The sequence below is a fragment of the Triturus cristatus genome, chromosome 4_2 (assembly GCF_964204655.1).
Source record: "Triturus cristatus chromosome 4_2, aTriCri1.1, whole genome shotgun sequence".
NCBI classification, from domain to species: Eukaryota; Metazoa; Chordata; class Amphibia; order Caudata; family Salamandridae; genus Triturus; species Triturus cristatus.
The window spans coordinates 206,064,619-206,081,745 of NC_140586.1; the positions used below are offsets into that span (position 1 = coordinate 206,064,619).

Below are 17,127 nucleotides of genomic sequence, written 5' to 3' on the forward strand. Positions count from 1 at the left end.
GAGTGAGAGAGGTGAGGTAGCGAGAACATAAGTAAGGAGAGAGAGAGGGAAGGTGAGGTAGAGAAGGAATGGTGAAGTAAATTGAGAGGTTAGTGTTAGAGAGTGGGAAACGTAGAAAGGTGCGAGGGGGAGAAATGAGGCAGAAAGAAAAAGGTATGTGGTGGAGAGTGGTGAGGAAGCATGTGAGGGGTTAGAGCAGTGAGTTTAAGAGAGGCTGATGTGTTAGAGTTTAGGGGGAGAGAGGCGGTAAGGAGGCATATATATAGAGGTAGTGGTCAAGAGTAATAGAGAGAGGGGTGAGGCCATGTCCGAGATGAAGAAGAGTGGGGTAGAGTACACTGTACAAAAGACAGGTAAAATAGAGCGAGAGAGAGAGATGGGGGTAAGAACACAGAGACGTGTAGAGAGGTAGAGGTAAAGAGAGAGGGGTAATGGGGAAGAGGTGAAGTGGACTAAGGAGTAAGACAAGGGTCAGAGACTGTGAAAAAGAGGTAGTAAGAGTGACAAGGATACTAAGAGAGAAGTGTGGACATCGAAGTGAGGTAGAGAAAGGGAGATTTCATAATTTGTGTGGTAGGGATAGATTAGAAACAAGAAGATAAAGAGGCAGACAGAGTGGTCAAGTAGAGAAAGGTGGGGTAGAAAGAGGGGAGAGGTAAACAAAGCAAGGAGGACAGATGGCATGAAGAACAAGTTAGAAGGCGTTAGTGAGACAAGCAGGTAAAAAGGGTTAGCAAGGTACCCGCAGGGGCGTCATGAATCCACCCACCCCTCCGCCATCCCCTGCTTTGGCAGCTACATGGGAGGTCTTTATGGGCCTCTTCTGTCTGCAAACAAAATCTCATGAGTAACACCATGAAGGAATACAGCGTTAATAGAGGCGTCGGTGGCGGCAAGGAACACTAAAAGATGGGTAAATAGAAAAGGGAATGAAGGAAGAAATATTGAATAGAATGAAGGGTGAAAGGGAGGAGGGAAGGATGGAGGGATGAGTAGGTGGATGAATGACTGGGTGGATGAAACAGTGGGTGGATGGATGTGTGGCTAGATGGATGAATGAGTGGAACAAGGAGTGAAAGTATAGCTGGATTTACAGATAAAAGGATGGCCCAGTGGATGGGTGGATGCATCAATGGATATATGGATGGATGAGAGAGTGAGAGAAGGAATAGATAGGTGGGTGGGCAGATCAAAGGATGGCAGTGTAAAGGGATGGATGGGCAGGGGAAAGGATGGTAGAGTAAAGAGATGGATGGATGGATGGATGGATGGATGGATGGATGGATGGATGGATGGATGGATGGATGGATGGATGGATGAGTAGATAGAAGAGTGAAAGGATGTCAGAGTGGATGGATGGCAGAAGGGGTGGATGGCAGAGTGGATGGATGGATGGATGGCAGAAGGGATGGATGGATGGGATTGTGGATGGATTGATGGAATGAGAAAAGATTGAATGATGCATGAAAAAATGAATAGATGTAAGAATGTAAAGATGAAATAATGGATATCAGTGGGTGGATGTGAGGGTGAAAGGATGAATGGATAGATGCCTGGATGGAAGAGATAGGGGAACACTTCTGAGGAGGGGTCGGCCCACTTCCTTCCTTGCTTTGTGCCAAAAGAGCTTTTATTTTAAAGTGGGGAGTACTTTAATTTTCTGGCTACTCCCTTGAAAGGTAGTGAGAGAAAGATGACAGAAAGAGAAAGGTGAGGTCGAAAGAACAGTAGCTAGCAGTGAGGTAGGAAGAGTGAGTAGTAGAGGTGGGCAGCGAAAGGAAGAATGGTTGAACAGGAGAGAGCTGGAGACAGGTTATGAGAGTGATAAAGAGAGACAAAGAGGCCTCTGGTTGTCTGAATCACTTTACTAAGGGGGGCATGGCAGTTAGGGAACCTGGGCAATTGCCCACTTTCCTACTGCCCTAAAACATCTCTGTATAGTGGAGTATTGTGTTCAATTCTGAAGGACTCACCCAAAGCCATGTGTCTAATTCATGGGGCCTAACCTTGAGTACAGTGTCCCGTTGTGGAGGTCTCCTCTGCCATATTGCGTCCAGTTCAAGGGGTCATAGACGAAGCACTGTCTGGTTTTGGAGGCCTCTGCTTCACTGCTGGACCTGGCCCCAGAGATCTCCTCTGGAGTGCTGCACTCAGCTCTGAAGGCCTCGCATCTAGAGCGGCGTCCAGGGCTGGAGAACTTCTCTCCTGAAAGGTGAAGACAGGTTAGAGCAGAGGTCTTCAAACAGTGGGGCGCGTCCCCGTGAGGGGGCGTCCATGGGTTCCCAGGGGGACGCAAATGCCTCTGCAAGTATATGTAAATGAAGATGGCCTGGAAGTGCAACGATGTTTATTTGCTGCATTTCCAGGCTGTCTTCATTTACTCGGAGCCGAGAAGCGTGAAGTGGGGGTGGGGGGTCAGTGAGTGTGCTGGCAGGGTCAAGAAGTTGCTAAAATTAAATTTTAAAAAAGCCCGACCTAGCCTCCATGCTGTAGCATTGTAGGCTATTTTTATATTGGCATGCTCTGAAAAAGGTAGAATGTTAGCTCGCTGTGTTCAGCAGGATGGCAGCAGGGTGAGGTCGAGTCCCAGGGCCACCGTGAGGCCTTATCTGCATGTTCTGTCTCACTCCAGAGGGCCAGCACTGGAGGGCACGAGCAGTCCCACAGTCAGTGGTTGCATGTGAATAACACATTTTGAAAACTTCTGAAAAACAGTGTGTTTCTTTCAGCAAATGTGTCTACAGTTATTTGATGAGAGTCTGGAAGATTGTTATTCCATAAGAAGAATATTCTAGCCACTGCTTTTTGTTTAGGACCTCATTGCCCTAATTTGTGAGCATTATTTTGGGCTCTTCAAAATAAAAGAAATATTCTTTGATTATTGGCAAAAATAATGAAACGTGACAGAAAACATTTGACCCATGGAATAATTGGAGTGTGATTAAACTAACCTAGAAAATGACTGACTTGAGTAAAATGAGCTGCATCCACCATACGAATTTGCTGATAGAAAACTAATATTACATATTTATCGGCTTTCTTCTTTCTTCAAACGCCAAAGCTTCCATCTTCTTGCTGCTTGTATCACCAGTGTCTGTACCATGTCAATTTTATTTTCATTTTTTGTATGTTTATGACCGAAACAGAGTAATATTATATTCAATGTTCTGTAAAATTAAATACCGCCTTCTCTAGGTGCTCTTCTACAACTGTCATCAACACTAGGCCTTTTACAGTGCTCCACATCTGAATGCAAACTAAGCAAGCGTGAATTTTCCTTGGTTTTACCACACTCGCCAGTGTATTTCATTGGAACTGGCAGGGCTGGCGCACATTGGGTGCACACCAGGGTAACTTCTGCTTGTTTCCTGCCACGAGTAAGGAATCGGGGGGGGGGGAAATCGGTGGGTTTAGAAATATGTGAAATGCAAATCGCTCCCTCCGGAAAGCAATGCTGGGTCTAGTAGCTTGGGGGACTAGTGCGTTCTCTACGGGGCATGTCTTTGCCCTCATCCCCCTCCACCTCCCTTTTACTCATACCTAACCTCCTACTGCTATGAGCTCCAAAACAAACAAACAAAACAAAAAAATCAATCCTTCCCTCTTCTATCCCTCCACTATCCTTTTCAATCCAAATAACAGACTAACATGTCCACCACTCAAATTAATTTCATATTTCACTATACTAATTCACCACTAATACTGTATGGGTTTCAGAGTAGCGTGCTACTCGCCAAAAAGGCACTTCAACACCCCACCAGAGGTAGCAAACGCTATGTAAATGCAATTACAATACAATACAAAGTGTTTTGTGTTTTCACAGTCAATTAAGTGAGCATAAAATAATGTAATAACAGCTTAATAATTATGCGGAAAACGCTGCTGCTGCAGAAACCCATAGTTCCTGTGGCCCTGACTTTAATGGACTTCATCAATTAACAGCTGGTAAGAAGACTGGTTTATTTTTTAACTTTCTGCACTACCACCACACCCTTTGATTTCAGGCAGAGGCTCCTCAAAGTCAGCATCAACCATTCAGGGGCCATTTTTTTATGAAAGTGGAGTCCATGGGTGGCAGGTAGAAGGCCAGCAGGGTTGCATTCAGAGGCAGAGCCCTAATCCTCTCAACCCATGGGGCCTCACAGTAATGGTCTATAAGACAGAGGAAAGGATTGTGATACTAGATATTGTCAAAGAGAAGGCCCAGAATAGGGAGCACTGTATGGAGGCTCATTTTTATGTATACAAATGGTCAGAGAGATACTTCAAAGAAGGGGACAATATAAGTGGTCTCTTTTTTTAAAGGGCCATTCATTAGTGAAGCTGGAACTGCTGCCAGGTGTGTAAGTGGCCACTGCTGGTTATCATTATGGAAGCAAATGAGGCCGGACTGGGGTCCAGAGGTTTCAGGGGCCCACTGCATCACAATTATGACTGTGTACCTTTAAAAAAAGGGCATGGCAGCTTATTTTCCTTTCTAGCATTAGTACCGAGGTGATGGTCCGTCATGGTGGGGAAGAGGTAAAAGTGTCAGAGGTGGACGTGGGACGGATGGGCAGGATCTGGGTAACACCGGGGCTGATGGTGGTGAAAAGTAATATAGCTCAACACTGGGGTGCCACTCAACCCCCTATGCTAGCTGAATGGAAGAACAAAATGGACTGGTGCATGTTCAGGGAAAAGACAGTCTATGTCGCAAGGGGGTGCCCGAAGAAATGGTTGTTAATTTGGGAGGCCTGGAACACATACCGTGGTGTAATCTGTAGTCCACCTCGTAGCATTGACTCAGATAATCAGGAAATATCTTGACTGTTCTAAACCGAGCTTTAAGGATATATTTCTATTGCAACCCTGATGTATTGAATGTAACCGTGAGACCTTCTCCTACATACAATGTTTGAGTATGTCATGAATATCTGTGCTGATTCTTGTTGTGTTCTTCATTAATAAAAATAAATTTTAAAAAAAAGTTTCAGAGGAGATTCCCTGCTACTCCGTACTACAGTTATCATTAGTGCAGCAGGTGTGGTTGCATTGGGGGTCCAAGAGTGTGAGGGGCTTATAACACCCCAATTATGGGGATAAGTATGTTTGGGATAATACATGTTTTTGTTTGATGCATTTGCTGTTTTATATATCTCATAGTTAGTGCGGTTTATAAGCTATAGAAAAAGTACTCCTGAAATGATCTCATAAGCCTGCCCCCCTGCACGCAGCCATGTCCATCCTGCTCCCCCAATCCTTGCCATCATTTATGGAGGGGGGCCTGACCTCAAAACATTTTACTCAGCGGCGTCACTATGGGGGTGCGGGGGTGCGGACCGCACCGGGTGACACCCTCACGGGGGGTGACACCAAAGGGCCGGTCCGGTTGGTGTGGTGTGGTGCAGAGCAGTACTGCAGAGAGAATTGAGAAACCAGAAACGCAACGACGCAACCTAACTATTGAGCAGGAGGTGCCTGTGCGCAGCGCGTACTGTCTCCTCCGCCGCGTCGGCGCGCCTCGGCAGTGACGTCGTCACTAGAGGGGTGCAGTCGGCGATGTTGTTTTGGAATACGGGAATCCGAATCCCGCATTCGCATTGGGCCCCAAGTGCGCGTGACTTGGCATCACGAGGGGCGAGGACTCGGGAGGTGAGGAGGTCTCGTCTCAGGTCGCCGTCGCCACTATAATTTAATGTTATTCTAAGGACAGGAGCGGAGCCTGGTTTAAGGCTAGCCGCCGGCGCCGACCGAGGTAGTCCCTCCCCCCCCTGTCTGCCACCAACTCAGCAGGTGAGTGGCCTATTATAATTATTGCGTATGGTATTGCCTATTCACAGTGCCGGCTTTAGGGCGGTGCGACCGCGGTGCCGCCGCACCGGATGCCAAGTTCCGGAGGGCGCCATTTGTATGGAACCGAGTGGCGAGAGGCGAGTGCCTTTACTAATTTTCATTTTCACAGGTCAGGTTCGGTTCCTGGAAACAAAAGAAGTCAAACAACACTGCTCACACGCTGGCGGTGCGGTGCGCATTGACAGCAGGCCCAGTTCTAGAGGGTGGGCCGGGTGGGCCAGGCCCACCCAAACATGAGCCTGGCGGCTGGCCCACCCAAACATGAGCCTTGGCCGGTGGCCCTCGCAGTGAGGATATGAAGGCCAATAGAAAATGGGCACTTTAATTTAAAACGTTCCTCTGAACGTTGTTGTTCTTCATATTCTGGGAGATGCGTTATTGGGCCTGGGCTCGGGTGGGCTCAGGCTGTGTGTGCAAGTACAATAGGGGCATGGCAAAGGGAACAAATGCTTTATTTGACACCGAGTAACTTTTGCCTACCGTCCTGTGCTGCTGCGTGGATATTTCCATTTTTGTTCAGCATTTGAGAAAAGAAGTTTGTTTATTCTGATTCACCTTTCCTGACTCCTGCAGCTGCTTATCAGATCAGGCTGCGACACAAGGAGTAGGTCAGAGAATGTGTTACTGTTTGTTTTTATTTTAAAAATCTGCACAGGCCCAGCAAGGCACATCATTATCATGGCCATGGATGCAAGGCAACAATAAAACATGTCCAGAGAACTGGTGATTAATGATCCTGCTGGAGAGCAGTCCTTTGCCTGTTGGTAGTTTTGAAATGCAGATAAACTGTATTTTATTTGGATAGCTCAGTGGGTTACTGCCTTTGTCACAGAGATTCTTGTGTTACTTGCAGTTCAAAAGTTACAATCCTAACATAGGACAGTGGCTATGAACTGTCATCAAAGAGCTGCAGACAAACATGAATGGTATAGTTAGAACTTCACTTTTTTTGTGTTACTATAAAGTTAGAAATTCCCCAGTCTTTCATTATTTTAATGTTGCTAAAAAGAGTTAGGGCCGATATACATTTTTATTAGTAAAGCCAAGCCCCAACCACTACGGTATGCTTTAAATCCTGAGTTTGTGCTTCCCCAGCCCAAACCCTCTTTAAATTTACTGCCCACCAGTATGGATGACATGTGATTCCTACATCTTGTAATCCTCATTGGCTCATGTGACATTCCTGTAGACGGAATTACATACTAGCGAGAAAACCGGCCCTGTCATTGCCTTTCTGTTTTTATTTAATTAGCAATCAGGTCATTAGGGCAACTGTGGAACATATTTTAAAGTGTGTGCTAATTATATTTACTGCTATATTTAATGTTTTAAGTTTGAAGGTGATTTTGCTAATGTTTTTTACGGGAATAATGAAAGTAGAGCTGGATGGGGCTGATATGGGGCTGGGGCCCGAAGGTCAGCTGTGAGATAAGGTACACAGGAGTGGGATGGTCGAAAAGTGGATAATCGGGCCTGGAAGTACTTGTGTTAAAACCTGGCCTGTTGGAATTTGAGGGTTTGCACTTACATCCAGACATCGCTCTTACTTTCAAATAACTCTCCACATGCTCTGTATACACACAGAATTGATCCGTTGTATACTGGTGCAAGTAGATATAATCTAATCTAGGGCTTGTAGGCTAGAAGATGACAAATTGGGTCTGCAGTGGCCCACCCAAATGCACCCTTGGCCCACCCAACAAAAAATTCCTGGAGCCGGGCCTGATTGACAGGGCTTCCTCTGCTTTCATTTTTCATGTCGCAACAAAGAAGCGCACTTTTATTGCTAAACAACAATGACTGCAAAAGTTCCGAAAGACAATTAGATTTTTGTTGGAAGCTGCTATATCATCCTGTTGCTGCACAAAGACCGGGCCCGCAGAGCAGGGGGAATAGCTGCATTCAAGCTTGCAATTTTACCCGTTCTTTCACTTTACATGCGATTTCTCAATATGTTCAAACTGCGTTTTTATGACTTTTAGATCAATTTTTAGTGTTCAAACCTGAGCTTCTTTTATGTTACAAAGAGAGCCGCCCCATCTCCTGTCATTTCGGCCCCCTCCCTGATCTATAACCTACTTCTCTGGACTTGATAATGGAGGAAGGAGTGCTGTAGCGCCGTTACATCATGCATCACGAACAACTTGCATTGCGACCACCCGTGCTCTGATACCCAGTAACTCAGACCACCCTCTGCTTGCACCTGAAGCATCCACCATCCCTCCCTGGCTTTGTAACAGCCCGCCCCACCCACATCAGTTGCATTCTTGCAGCACTCCTGGCTGAAGAGTTCCCTTCTCCCTATAAAATACAACGTGAACGGTATAGTTTCTTGGCGCTTTAAATCATAGCAGTAGTGATTGCCCAACCTTTTGCTGAATTATCTCTTGCTGGATTGAGCCCTATTAACGGATACTTTTGTGAGTTGTGTTTTACCATATCTAATACACTTAGTGGACCTTGACTCTGTCACGAAAGAGCATTAACCCTCTGAGTTATCTTGAGGGAATTTGACCAGTGCCCTAACACACATATAGCAAACATTTAGCTAAAAGTAGTTCTGTGTTTTGCACATGTGAAAAGTTTTCATGAACTTGCACTTTGAGCATTTCACTTGAATAAAAAGAGCTATTTAATTGTTTTTACCAGGCTAAGTGTATAGCGACCATGGCAACCCAGGCTCCAACCTTGTTGAATTCAATTTTTCTTCTATGGCCTTTGTAAATATAGGACCTACATTTACAAACGTTACTAAGGACTCTGTATGGTCCCGTTATTTGCCAACTGTGTCCACTGGCGGACTCTGAGCGGGGGAGGTCCATGCGGTAAGTCGTGAGGGGGTGACACCATGAGTTACCCGCACCGGGTGACACCAACCCTAGTGACGCCACTGATTTTACTTAGTGGGGGCTCTGAGCAAAAAAGTTTGAAGACCTCTGGGTTAGAGACAGCCTCCTTGAAAGCTGCAGAGAGTGTGCCAGGAATCTTACTAGAGAATCCTGTGCACGTCCGAGAAGGAATTACATAGGGATTTTCTTTACAGAAAGAGTGGTAAGTGCGTGTGCTTGGCTCCAAGCAGAAAGGCAGGACCAGTCCAGGCCTAGCTGGGGACTACTTTCCACCTGGAACCAGTGCTTTAAATGGGTCGGTACTATCCGGTACGGAGTACCGGCACTTTTTTCTTTTGAGACGTTGAATACCGGCACTTCTCAAGAGAAATGCAGTATCTTTAATTGGTGAGTACCGGCACTTGTAAGAAACAAGCAGGTACTCTGGCACAGAGTCCCTGCACTTCTATTTCTCCATTTTAAGCACTGCCTGGAACAGGAATGGGGCAGGAGGGTTGGGCCTGGCAGCGCAGTTCAGGAGCTACAACTCCCCCATCTCGTGCCCCTTTGCCAGGTATCAGCATACTGTCCCTCCTGGCGCGCGCTCACCGCGAGAACAAGAGAGCACGCGCCAATCTGAAGGAATGTGCCCGCGTGAGCACCAGCAGAAGGGCTTCCCCGTCCCAGTCCAGCTCCTGGCTGATGCCAGCCTCCCTCCTCGGTATCTGTTGACCCGCCTAGCGGCTGACAGAGGATGTTGTTCGCTTCTTTTGGTTTTTATGTGGGAAAATGTTGCGCGCTCCCTGTCCCCACCCCAGCTGTGTCATCCGTGTGCCTCGCGGAGTGATTCACTGGCCTGCTATCCCATTCTCTCCTACCGTGGTGTTCCCTCCCAAGCAGCATGTTCTAATACCAGCTGCCAAGAAAATTGGGTGTAGCTGATTCTTGGCTTTTTTTGTGTGCTTTCAATCGGGGTGATTCATCAAGTGGCCTTTAAAAACAAGGAGGCGCCTCCCCTTGGCACGAGAGCGTCCAAAGAGCCCGGGAGGAAACTTATAACTTTGCGAGGAGGGGCACCTGCTTCAGAGGAGCGACGGGACGCGCAGCTGAGAGGCAGACAGACCCTTCTCCATCCAGCAAACGCATTTACAGAACCGAAGGTAAGGTGGTGGCAGTCTGAATCCATGCTCAGGGCTGCTCTACAGGGGTTCCGAGGCGCAGATATACACACGCTAGCTGCATAGAAATACTATTACATACAGGGACATCTCTGTCTCCATTCACAGATGAAATGAGACATAAACAAACAGATTATACATTTAGTAGCGTAGAAGTAGTATGTGCCTGCATACACAGATACATAATAAGATAGATAGATAGATAGATAGATAGATAGATAGATAGATAGATAGATAGATAGATAGATAGATAGATAGATAGATAGATAGATAGATAGATAGATAGATAGATAGATAGATAGATAGATAGATAGATAGATAGATAGATAGATAGATAGATAGATAGATAGATAGATAGATAGATAGATAGATAGATAGATAGATAGATAGATAGATAGATAGATAGATCTGGAGCCATATATATGTTTTTTGTCTAACCTGCAGCTCACCATTCCCAGAAAGACAGCTCAGTGGGTTGATGCACTTGATACAGAGATATATCGGTCATAGGTCTCAAGCCCCCTCCCCCCCAGCTCTTTACCTTCCGAAAGAGTTGAAATAAACACCGATGAGTTGGGTAACAAGTAACCCCGTTATCTGAGCACCAGCAAGACATTCATTCAGTGTTATGAGTTATAATAATTACCAAAATCTTCAACCTTGTTCTTGGTGAGAAGTGTTTAGCACTCCCTGGACACCGGTGCAGCACTTCACTGAAACCTCCTGGGCTCAAGCTGTGCCGGCGGTCACAGTAATGCAGCACCCACTCTAGGGTGAGCTGAGATGAAGTCAGGGTGTACATGCGGTGCTCCCAAAAGCTGCTGGAGCTAGAGCACTGGCGCTTCATATTCTATGAAGCCATTACAGATGACATTCGTATCACTAGTAGTGGAAACGGTAGTATTTTTGCTATTATTGTTGTTAATAATCGTGATATAACTATAAGCTTTGTTTAGGAGGTCTCCTTAACCTGGTGGGCAGGGAAGGACCTAATCCAGCTACCCTGCAAAGCGTTCAGAGGCTGGAATGCACATGCCTCATGCCTTTCGGGGCGTGGCAGGCACAAGGCGATGCAGAGTAGATGTACATCCAAAGGGACTAGAGGTCCAATAGTTTGAGGGTGGGAGGCAGCCTGAAAGAGGGGGCTGACACCGTTGGTCAAGCCAAGAGGAAAAGAGACAGGGGCTGGATAGCCCTAAGATTCGAAAACTTATTTGAGAAATGTATTGTCTTATTTCTAATTTGTTCATTCATTTTGGAACTTAATTTACCTATTTTTGTTTTTTATTTGCTGGTGTACTTATGCATTCATTTACATATTTAGGACCTCGCTTGCTGAACTTTTTCCTAAGCTAATTACAGTTTTGTGGCTCTCTTAAGTGGGGAAGGATACCCTTAACACCGCCTAGTGCTACATTTACCTACCTGCCTACTATTTATGCACTTTTTTCGGTTTCATTGACGCAAGATTTTTCTATCTTGCTTGTTTGATTGTTTATTGACGCTTGTGTGTATTTTCCGTAAATGTGCTTATTTTCACCAACAGCATCTTGCATTGTTGTTTAATGGGCCACGCCCGAATGGCACTAAGTCAGTAAGTCTAAGGGAGGGGCTCTTCCCACTGTGGTCAGGGAGGGCCAAGCTGACTCTGGGTGCTTATGGCATTTACAGGAAGGGCTCTGCTGAAAAATGTCCACAGCATCAGGCGTGTTCTGGCCCTTGGCAGCGCTGTCATCCCAGTGGTCCTCACTTGGCACCTGATGACCAGGGCTGAGGTCACCGAGGATCTGTAGAGCACGGCAGGGTCTTAAGTGGGATGAAAAAACTAGGGGGTCTCCCAAATGGGCGTGGCCAATGTATTTAAGGGTGTGGCGTAAAACACTTAAGCTAAAAATCTGTGCTTATTGTGTGCCTCCAACTGGTATTTTGCTACTTCTGTCATTGCATCCAGATATATAATACAAGTAGAATTACACCTACAACAAGCCAGGAGTATTGGCTTTGTCAATGGTTGTTTGTTGCGTAAAGTTGTATATAATATTAAAAATGCTTCAGTTCTTGTGGTAGAGGTTGTGGTGTCACTAGAGCTGCCGACTTTGGAGATGGGGAAGCACTCTCGGGTGAGCTCAACATCCTGTGATTCTGGGAAAATCACAATCTCCCTGTGCATTTAAAAAAAAAAAAATATATATATATATATTATTACATATGTCAGTGTGCAAAGTAGCTGGTGTGCTCATGTATAGCGTTCGAATTCTTCTGGGTCGAGTTTGCAATATATAGAGCTGCAAAAAAAAAGTTACATCAAAAGCAGTGGACTGCTGCAGAGTTCAGATTATTTTTCCACCCTGAAGGTGTGGGCTAAAATGGAGAGCCCGATAGGGGCCGTCTCAGCGCCTCCCTTTTAGAGTTGTTGGTGCTGAGCACCTACAGGACCCCGCCCACTTAAAGCCCTGGAGCAGGGTGCGGTGCTCAAAGTGTGATGCTGCAGACCCACCCAGTGTAATTGCCCCACCCAGTGTACTGTGGTTAATTCTACAAGTCGCATGTGAGCACTGCACCCACAACTACTGTAGTGTGTCCAGGTATAGAACCCACATCTGGCATACTGTGCCAGTTCTGAGGGACATATATTCAGAAGTATATAGACAGCCCAGAGGAGGGAGTGGCTGGCCTGGTACTGAGGTCACGTCCAGGTGAGAGTCTAAGCATTGCCACCCTTCAGCAAGAGAGACATGAAAGGTGTGAGACATGCAAACTCCAAACAGGAGCAAACAGCCCAAGAGGCTGATTTGCAGAAGAAGGCTGTGTCATGCATCTGTGGGCCCAGAAACATACAGGGGAAGGCTTGTGGGGCGGTTCCTTAGATTGAGAGGTTGTTTGACGCCATGGTGGACGAAATTAATGACTTCTTGGACTCCACTTCTGCTTTAGGAGCAATCTTAACTTCGGATGGTGCAGCGCCCACTTCTGCTCTGGGAGCCATCTTGACTTCGGATGGTGCCATGTTGCATGCATGACATCCCAAGCGTGCAAGGAGTACAGCTATTACTCTGTTCCCTCCACCCCTTGGCTTGAGAGGCACAATGCCTCCACTGTATGATTTACGAACCTCCATCCGAACCACAGGCCTAACCACTCTGTTCCCACGGCCAACACCCACGACTTTCTCAGTCACAAGGCCTTATGGGCGGGGGGGGGGGGCGGTGTGGTGGGTGTCATGCGGCCTGTCTGTAGCCTCCTAGTCCTATCACCTGACGCCAGCCCTTGAAGAGTAGGTCTTCCCACTCTTCCGAGACCCCCAGTGGCATCCATTTGTTTCCCTCCCGTTTTTTTTTAGCTCTGTTCTCCCAAACCTCAGGTCGAGGGCCTCTGAGGCCAAACGTGGCTCTCTGGTGCCACAGGCTCGCTTACACGTTTGTCCTGAGTCTTAAAATGAGTAAAGGCATTAGGCATGAATACCAGTGTCAGCCCTCTAATGTACTGCTGCAAACCACAAACGTACAAAAAAACACGATTTGTCATACAGTTAAAGTTGTTGGTGGATACAGGTTGTCGAGGCAAATCAGGACAATGCTTCCGAAGGCCCACGGGGCTGGGGCAGAGCAAGTCAGAGTATCCTGCCCTGAGATGTACTGTTCTGTCGTCACTGCCTCACCCCGCAACCCCCGCCCTATTGCCTTTTCACAATTAAAGGCCTTCTAAAACACCATCCCAATTTCCATGTTGGGAATTCTGTTTTTGTCTTAATTCGGGAGTCCAGATTTTACAGGAAAACGCACAAGCGCTTCGAAGCAGGTGCATCCTCATCGTGCAGCACACACGTGTACCTGCTTGCTCATTTCCACAGGCCTTCGCTGGATGAGGCAGGTGTGACGGGTGCACCAGATCATATCGATGCTTAGGTCAATCAGCACCTATTCCATTTGTGTCGCTTTCTCGTAGCGCCTTGTTTCGCCAGAGTGTGAGCGCTACACAACTGTCAGGGCATACACTACGACCTAAACCCCTATTTTCCGAAGTGGCGCCAGCGGAATAACTGAGTTTTATATTTGACGGCCTTGCAGTTTTCCTTTTGTTAATGTTAGAGTTTTCAGTCCTAGAAAAAGGACCAGAGATTGAAATACAGATAAGCTGCCACCCATCTTCCGGAACTTTGAAAATGGCAAAGGCATTGGGGGAGGGGAGGGGAGGTCACACTCGGAAAGTCGTCCTCCCTTCAAAATGATTACTGTTTTTGCAAAGTTTGGAACATGTAGCGCCTTGAGGCTGCGTAGCACACCAAAAATGTACACATAACAGAACTACTGTACATCACCTCAACGTGGTCCTTATTTCATCCAACTTAGAAGGATGAAAGCCATGAACCTATGATCGTCAGTTGACACGCAAATGTCTGCTGCAAATGCGTTTACCCACTGAGCTTTCTCATGTAACAAATGCGTGACTTTAATTACAAAAAAAGCAGTTTCCAGAGATTTATTTTCAGCCAAAAAAGCACAAACCCAAAGACTGTCTGACTGAAAAGTAATTGCAACGGAATGTGGCCGCGCCCTGCTTCAGAAATGTGCCCACTTCGAGCCAAAAAAACAGAGTGTCCAGCTCTTCAAAACTACAGCTGGCAGAAGCCTCCAGCACAGCCCAGTGAAATTAGCGCCTGCTGCCAAATACCGGTGCTTCTCGCAGGTGTAAATCCCGGGAGTATGAGGCAGTAGTCAGGACAGCTCAGCCTTTCATCCTTCCACGAGCAACAACATTTATAACGGTAGAAACGATAATTTGTAGCGCCACAAAGACGACATAAAAGTGCTGCACAGAAATACATCGTATAAATATTATTAGAATTTGTATGTAAACATGTTTATTGATCGAGAGGGGTCATCTTACGTTCCCATTCAATCTTTTATCTCATTGTGAAGAACCATTTTATGCCGATTAAGTATGTAGTATTCGGTCGAATATCGGATAAATATGTGCAGTCAACATCTTAGCTTATTTTCATTCCAGAATCCTGTTGGCGCTCAAAATCTCAGCAAACAAATTTAAGAAAAGGCACACGAGTTCAGAATGTTTGTTTAAAATGATATACGAAGACCGCGCAAGGTGGTAGGGTCTGATGGGGCCGTTATTTTAACATGCCGGAACTGCTGAATTTTTTCTGCTCGAATAAGTATATTTACATTTCTTTGCTATAGCGTTTGCTGCACAAGCCATACAGCTTCGTGACACTAGATATATCTGGCCTCATTTACAAGGCCCTTGCTCCATCGAAGTATCACTTTTTGCGACACTCCGGTGGCGCTGTGTCCTGCTCCATATTTACAAGGCAGCGCTAAGCTACTTTGCGTGGCTTCATGCGTCCTTGTAAATATTGTTCCCTTTTTATGCATTAAAGGGGCATGCAATTGGTGTTGCTGTGGGCGTTCCCGGCAACACCTATGGTTTTTTGACACTTCTCCAGATTTAGAAGGAATCGCAAATCTGAGGGAGTGCCAAAAACGTATGCCTCCCCAGAGGAGGCATAAGGGTAGTACAAGAAGAAGAAATACTTTTACTTGTCCTCGTTCCTTTGCTCTTTATTTGCGTGCTTCATCATAGGAGCAAAATGCCATTAATGATTGTTTTTATGCAGGAAGATGTCCCTTCCTGCACAACAATAATCATCTTTGTGACACAGACACCCTTGCACCATGATGCAAGTGTGACTGCGTTGACACACGGCTGCTGTTTGTGCACAGACGTGAGTACAGGAATGTGTGGTACTCTTGTAAATACGATGCATTCCTGCACTTAAACAATGACACAGCTAGGCCAGCAAAATTGCTTGCAGGCACTGTCTTGTAAATAGGCCCCATCATGTCTTACTATATATCCAAATACACAGTATTCTTTTTGACACAGAAATGCTAAAATGTCAGGTCAGGTTTTCACGGTCGAGCCCAGCGCTCCCACACACGGATCAGTGCAGCAGGGGCGTGACTGTTTCAGAGAGCACGAGAAGTGTGAGCCTGATCCTGGTGTAGAAGGATCAGTACTTTAGTCAGTCCTCCTAGCAGGTAAGAGTTTTGAGGGGTTTGTTTTTCAGACCAGCACTGAATAAGGTATCACATTAATTAATTTCAATGCCACATGCGTATGTATGTATGTATGTGTATATATATATATATATATAGATATATATATTTACACATATATATATTTTTTTTTCTGGCACTCTGGGGGGGAAAAAAAACACCTGGGAGCATATTTTCACAAAAATGCTGCACGCCATTTTGCTGCGCCGATCAGCACGATTTTCTAAGTGCAGGAATGCGCCGTATTTAAACAATACAGCTCATTCCGGTACTCACCCCAGCGCAAATAGAGCAGCCTAGCGCCAGCACAGTATACCTGCATTGCAGGGATGATTGTTGTTGCGCATGAAGAGACACCTTAAATCAACAAAAACAATCATCAATGGCGATTTTGCTCTTTCTTTGTGTGCTGCATGCAGCACACATAGAAAGAGCAAAAACAAGGAGAAATAAAAGTATTTCTCCTTGTTGGGCCACTCTATTGCCTCCCCTGGGGAGGTGTACGTGTCAAAAATCAATAGGTGTTTTGTGGGAACGCCCAGTAACACTCGTTGCACGCCCCTTTGTCGGAGAAAACTGCATCAAGGAGGGCCATATTTACAAGGCGGCTTTAAGTCACGCAAAGTGGCTTAGCACCGCCTTGTAAATATGGAGAAGGGAACAGCGCCACAGGAGCGTTGGAAAACGTGACGCTCCATTGGCGCAAAGTCCATTTAAATATGATATCAAGAGAGACATAGGGGGCCTACCCGCCTGTGGATCCCCAACAGCGTCATTCAACTGCCGTCCACTGCGTTCTACAAACCATATCACATAACATGCAACGGAGTCAAAATGGAGCACCAGGTAAACCCGCGAGAGTGAGAGGCCATTGTGCCTTAGAGGGGATTCCAGACCTTTTCTAGAACACCATGCAAAGGCTCTATGTTGCAGAAACTAGTACCCGCTTCCAGATGACGCACTGCAGCGCTGGTACCCTGCCATCGAAAACCGCCCTCGACGGTTGCCCCAGTTTCCCGGGCAATTACTGCTTCTCTGCAATCGCTGTCAGTCAGTACATCTGAGTTTTTACAGGTGGACAGTCCAACACTGACCCCTTGCCTCTCAGCCAACCAGTGGTAACGTTAGTGTCCTGGCCTCTCCAGTCCTGTCATCCTGCCCCTCAGGGCTCCGACTGGCCTGCAAGGCTCGGCCCTCCGTAAAATGGCCTGA

The 17,127-nt window shown here is 46.3% G+C and overlaps 1 protein-coding gene across 1 annotated transcript in view; it reads left to right on the forward strand.

Moving 5' to 3' along the window:
- Positions 1 to 9,681: 9,681 nt before the first annotated feature.
- EMP1 (epithelial membrane protein 1) overlaps positions 9,682 to 17,127 on the forward strand; it is a 46,770-nt gene continuing 39,324 nt past the window's right edge. Inside the window, exon 1 of the mRNA XM_085601198.1 lies at positions 9,682 to 9,823. The gene's annotated coding sequence lies outside the window, so the exon portion shown is untranslated. The remainder of the gene's footprint in view (positions 9,824 to 17,127) is intronic.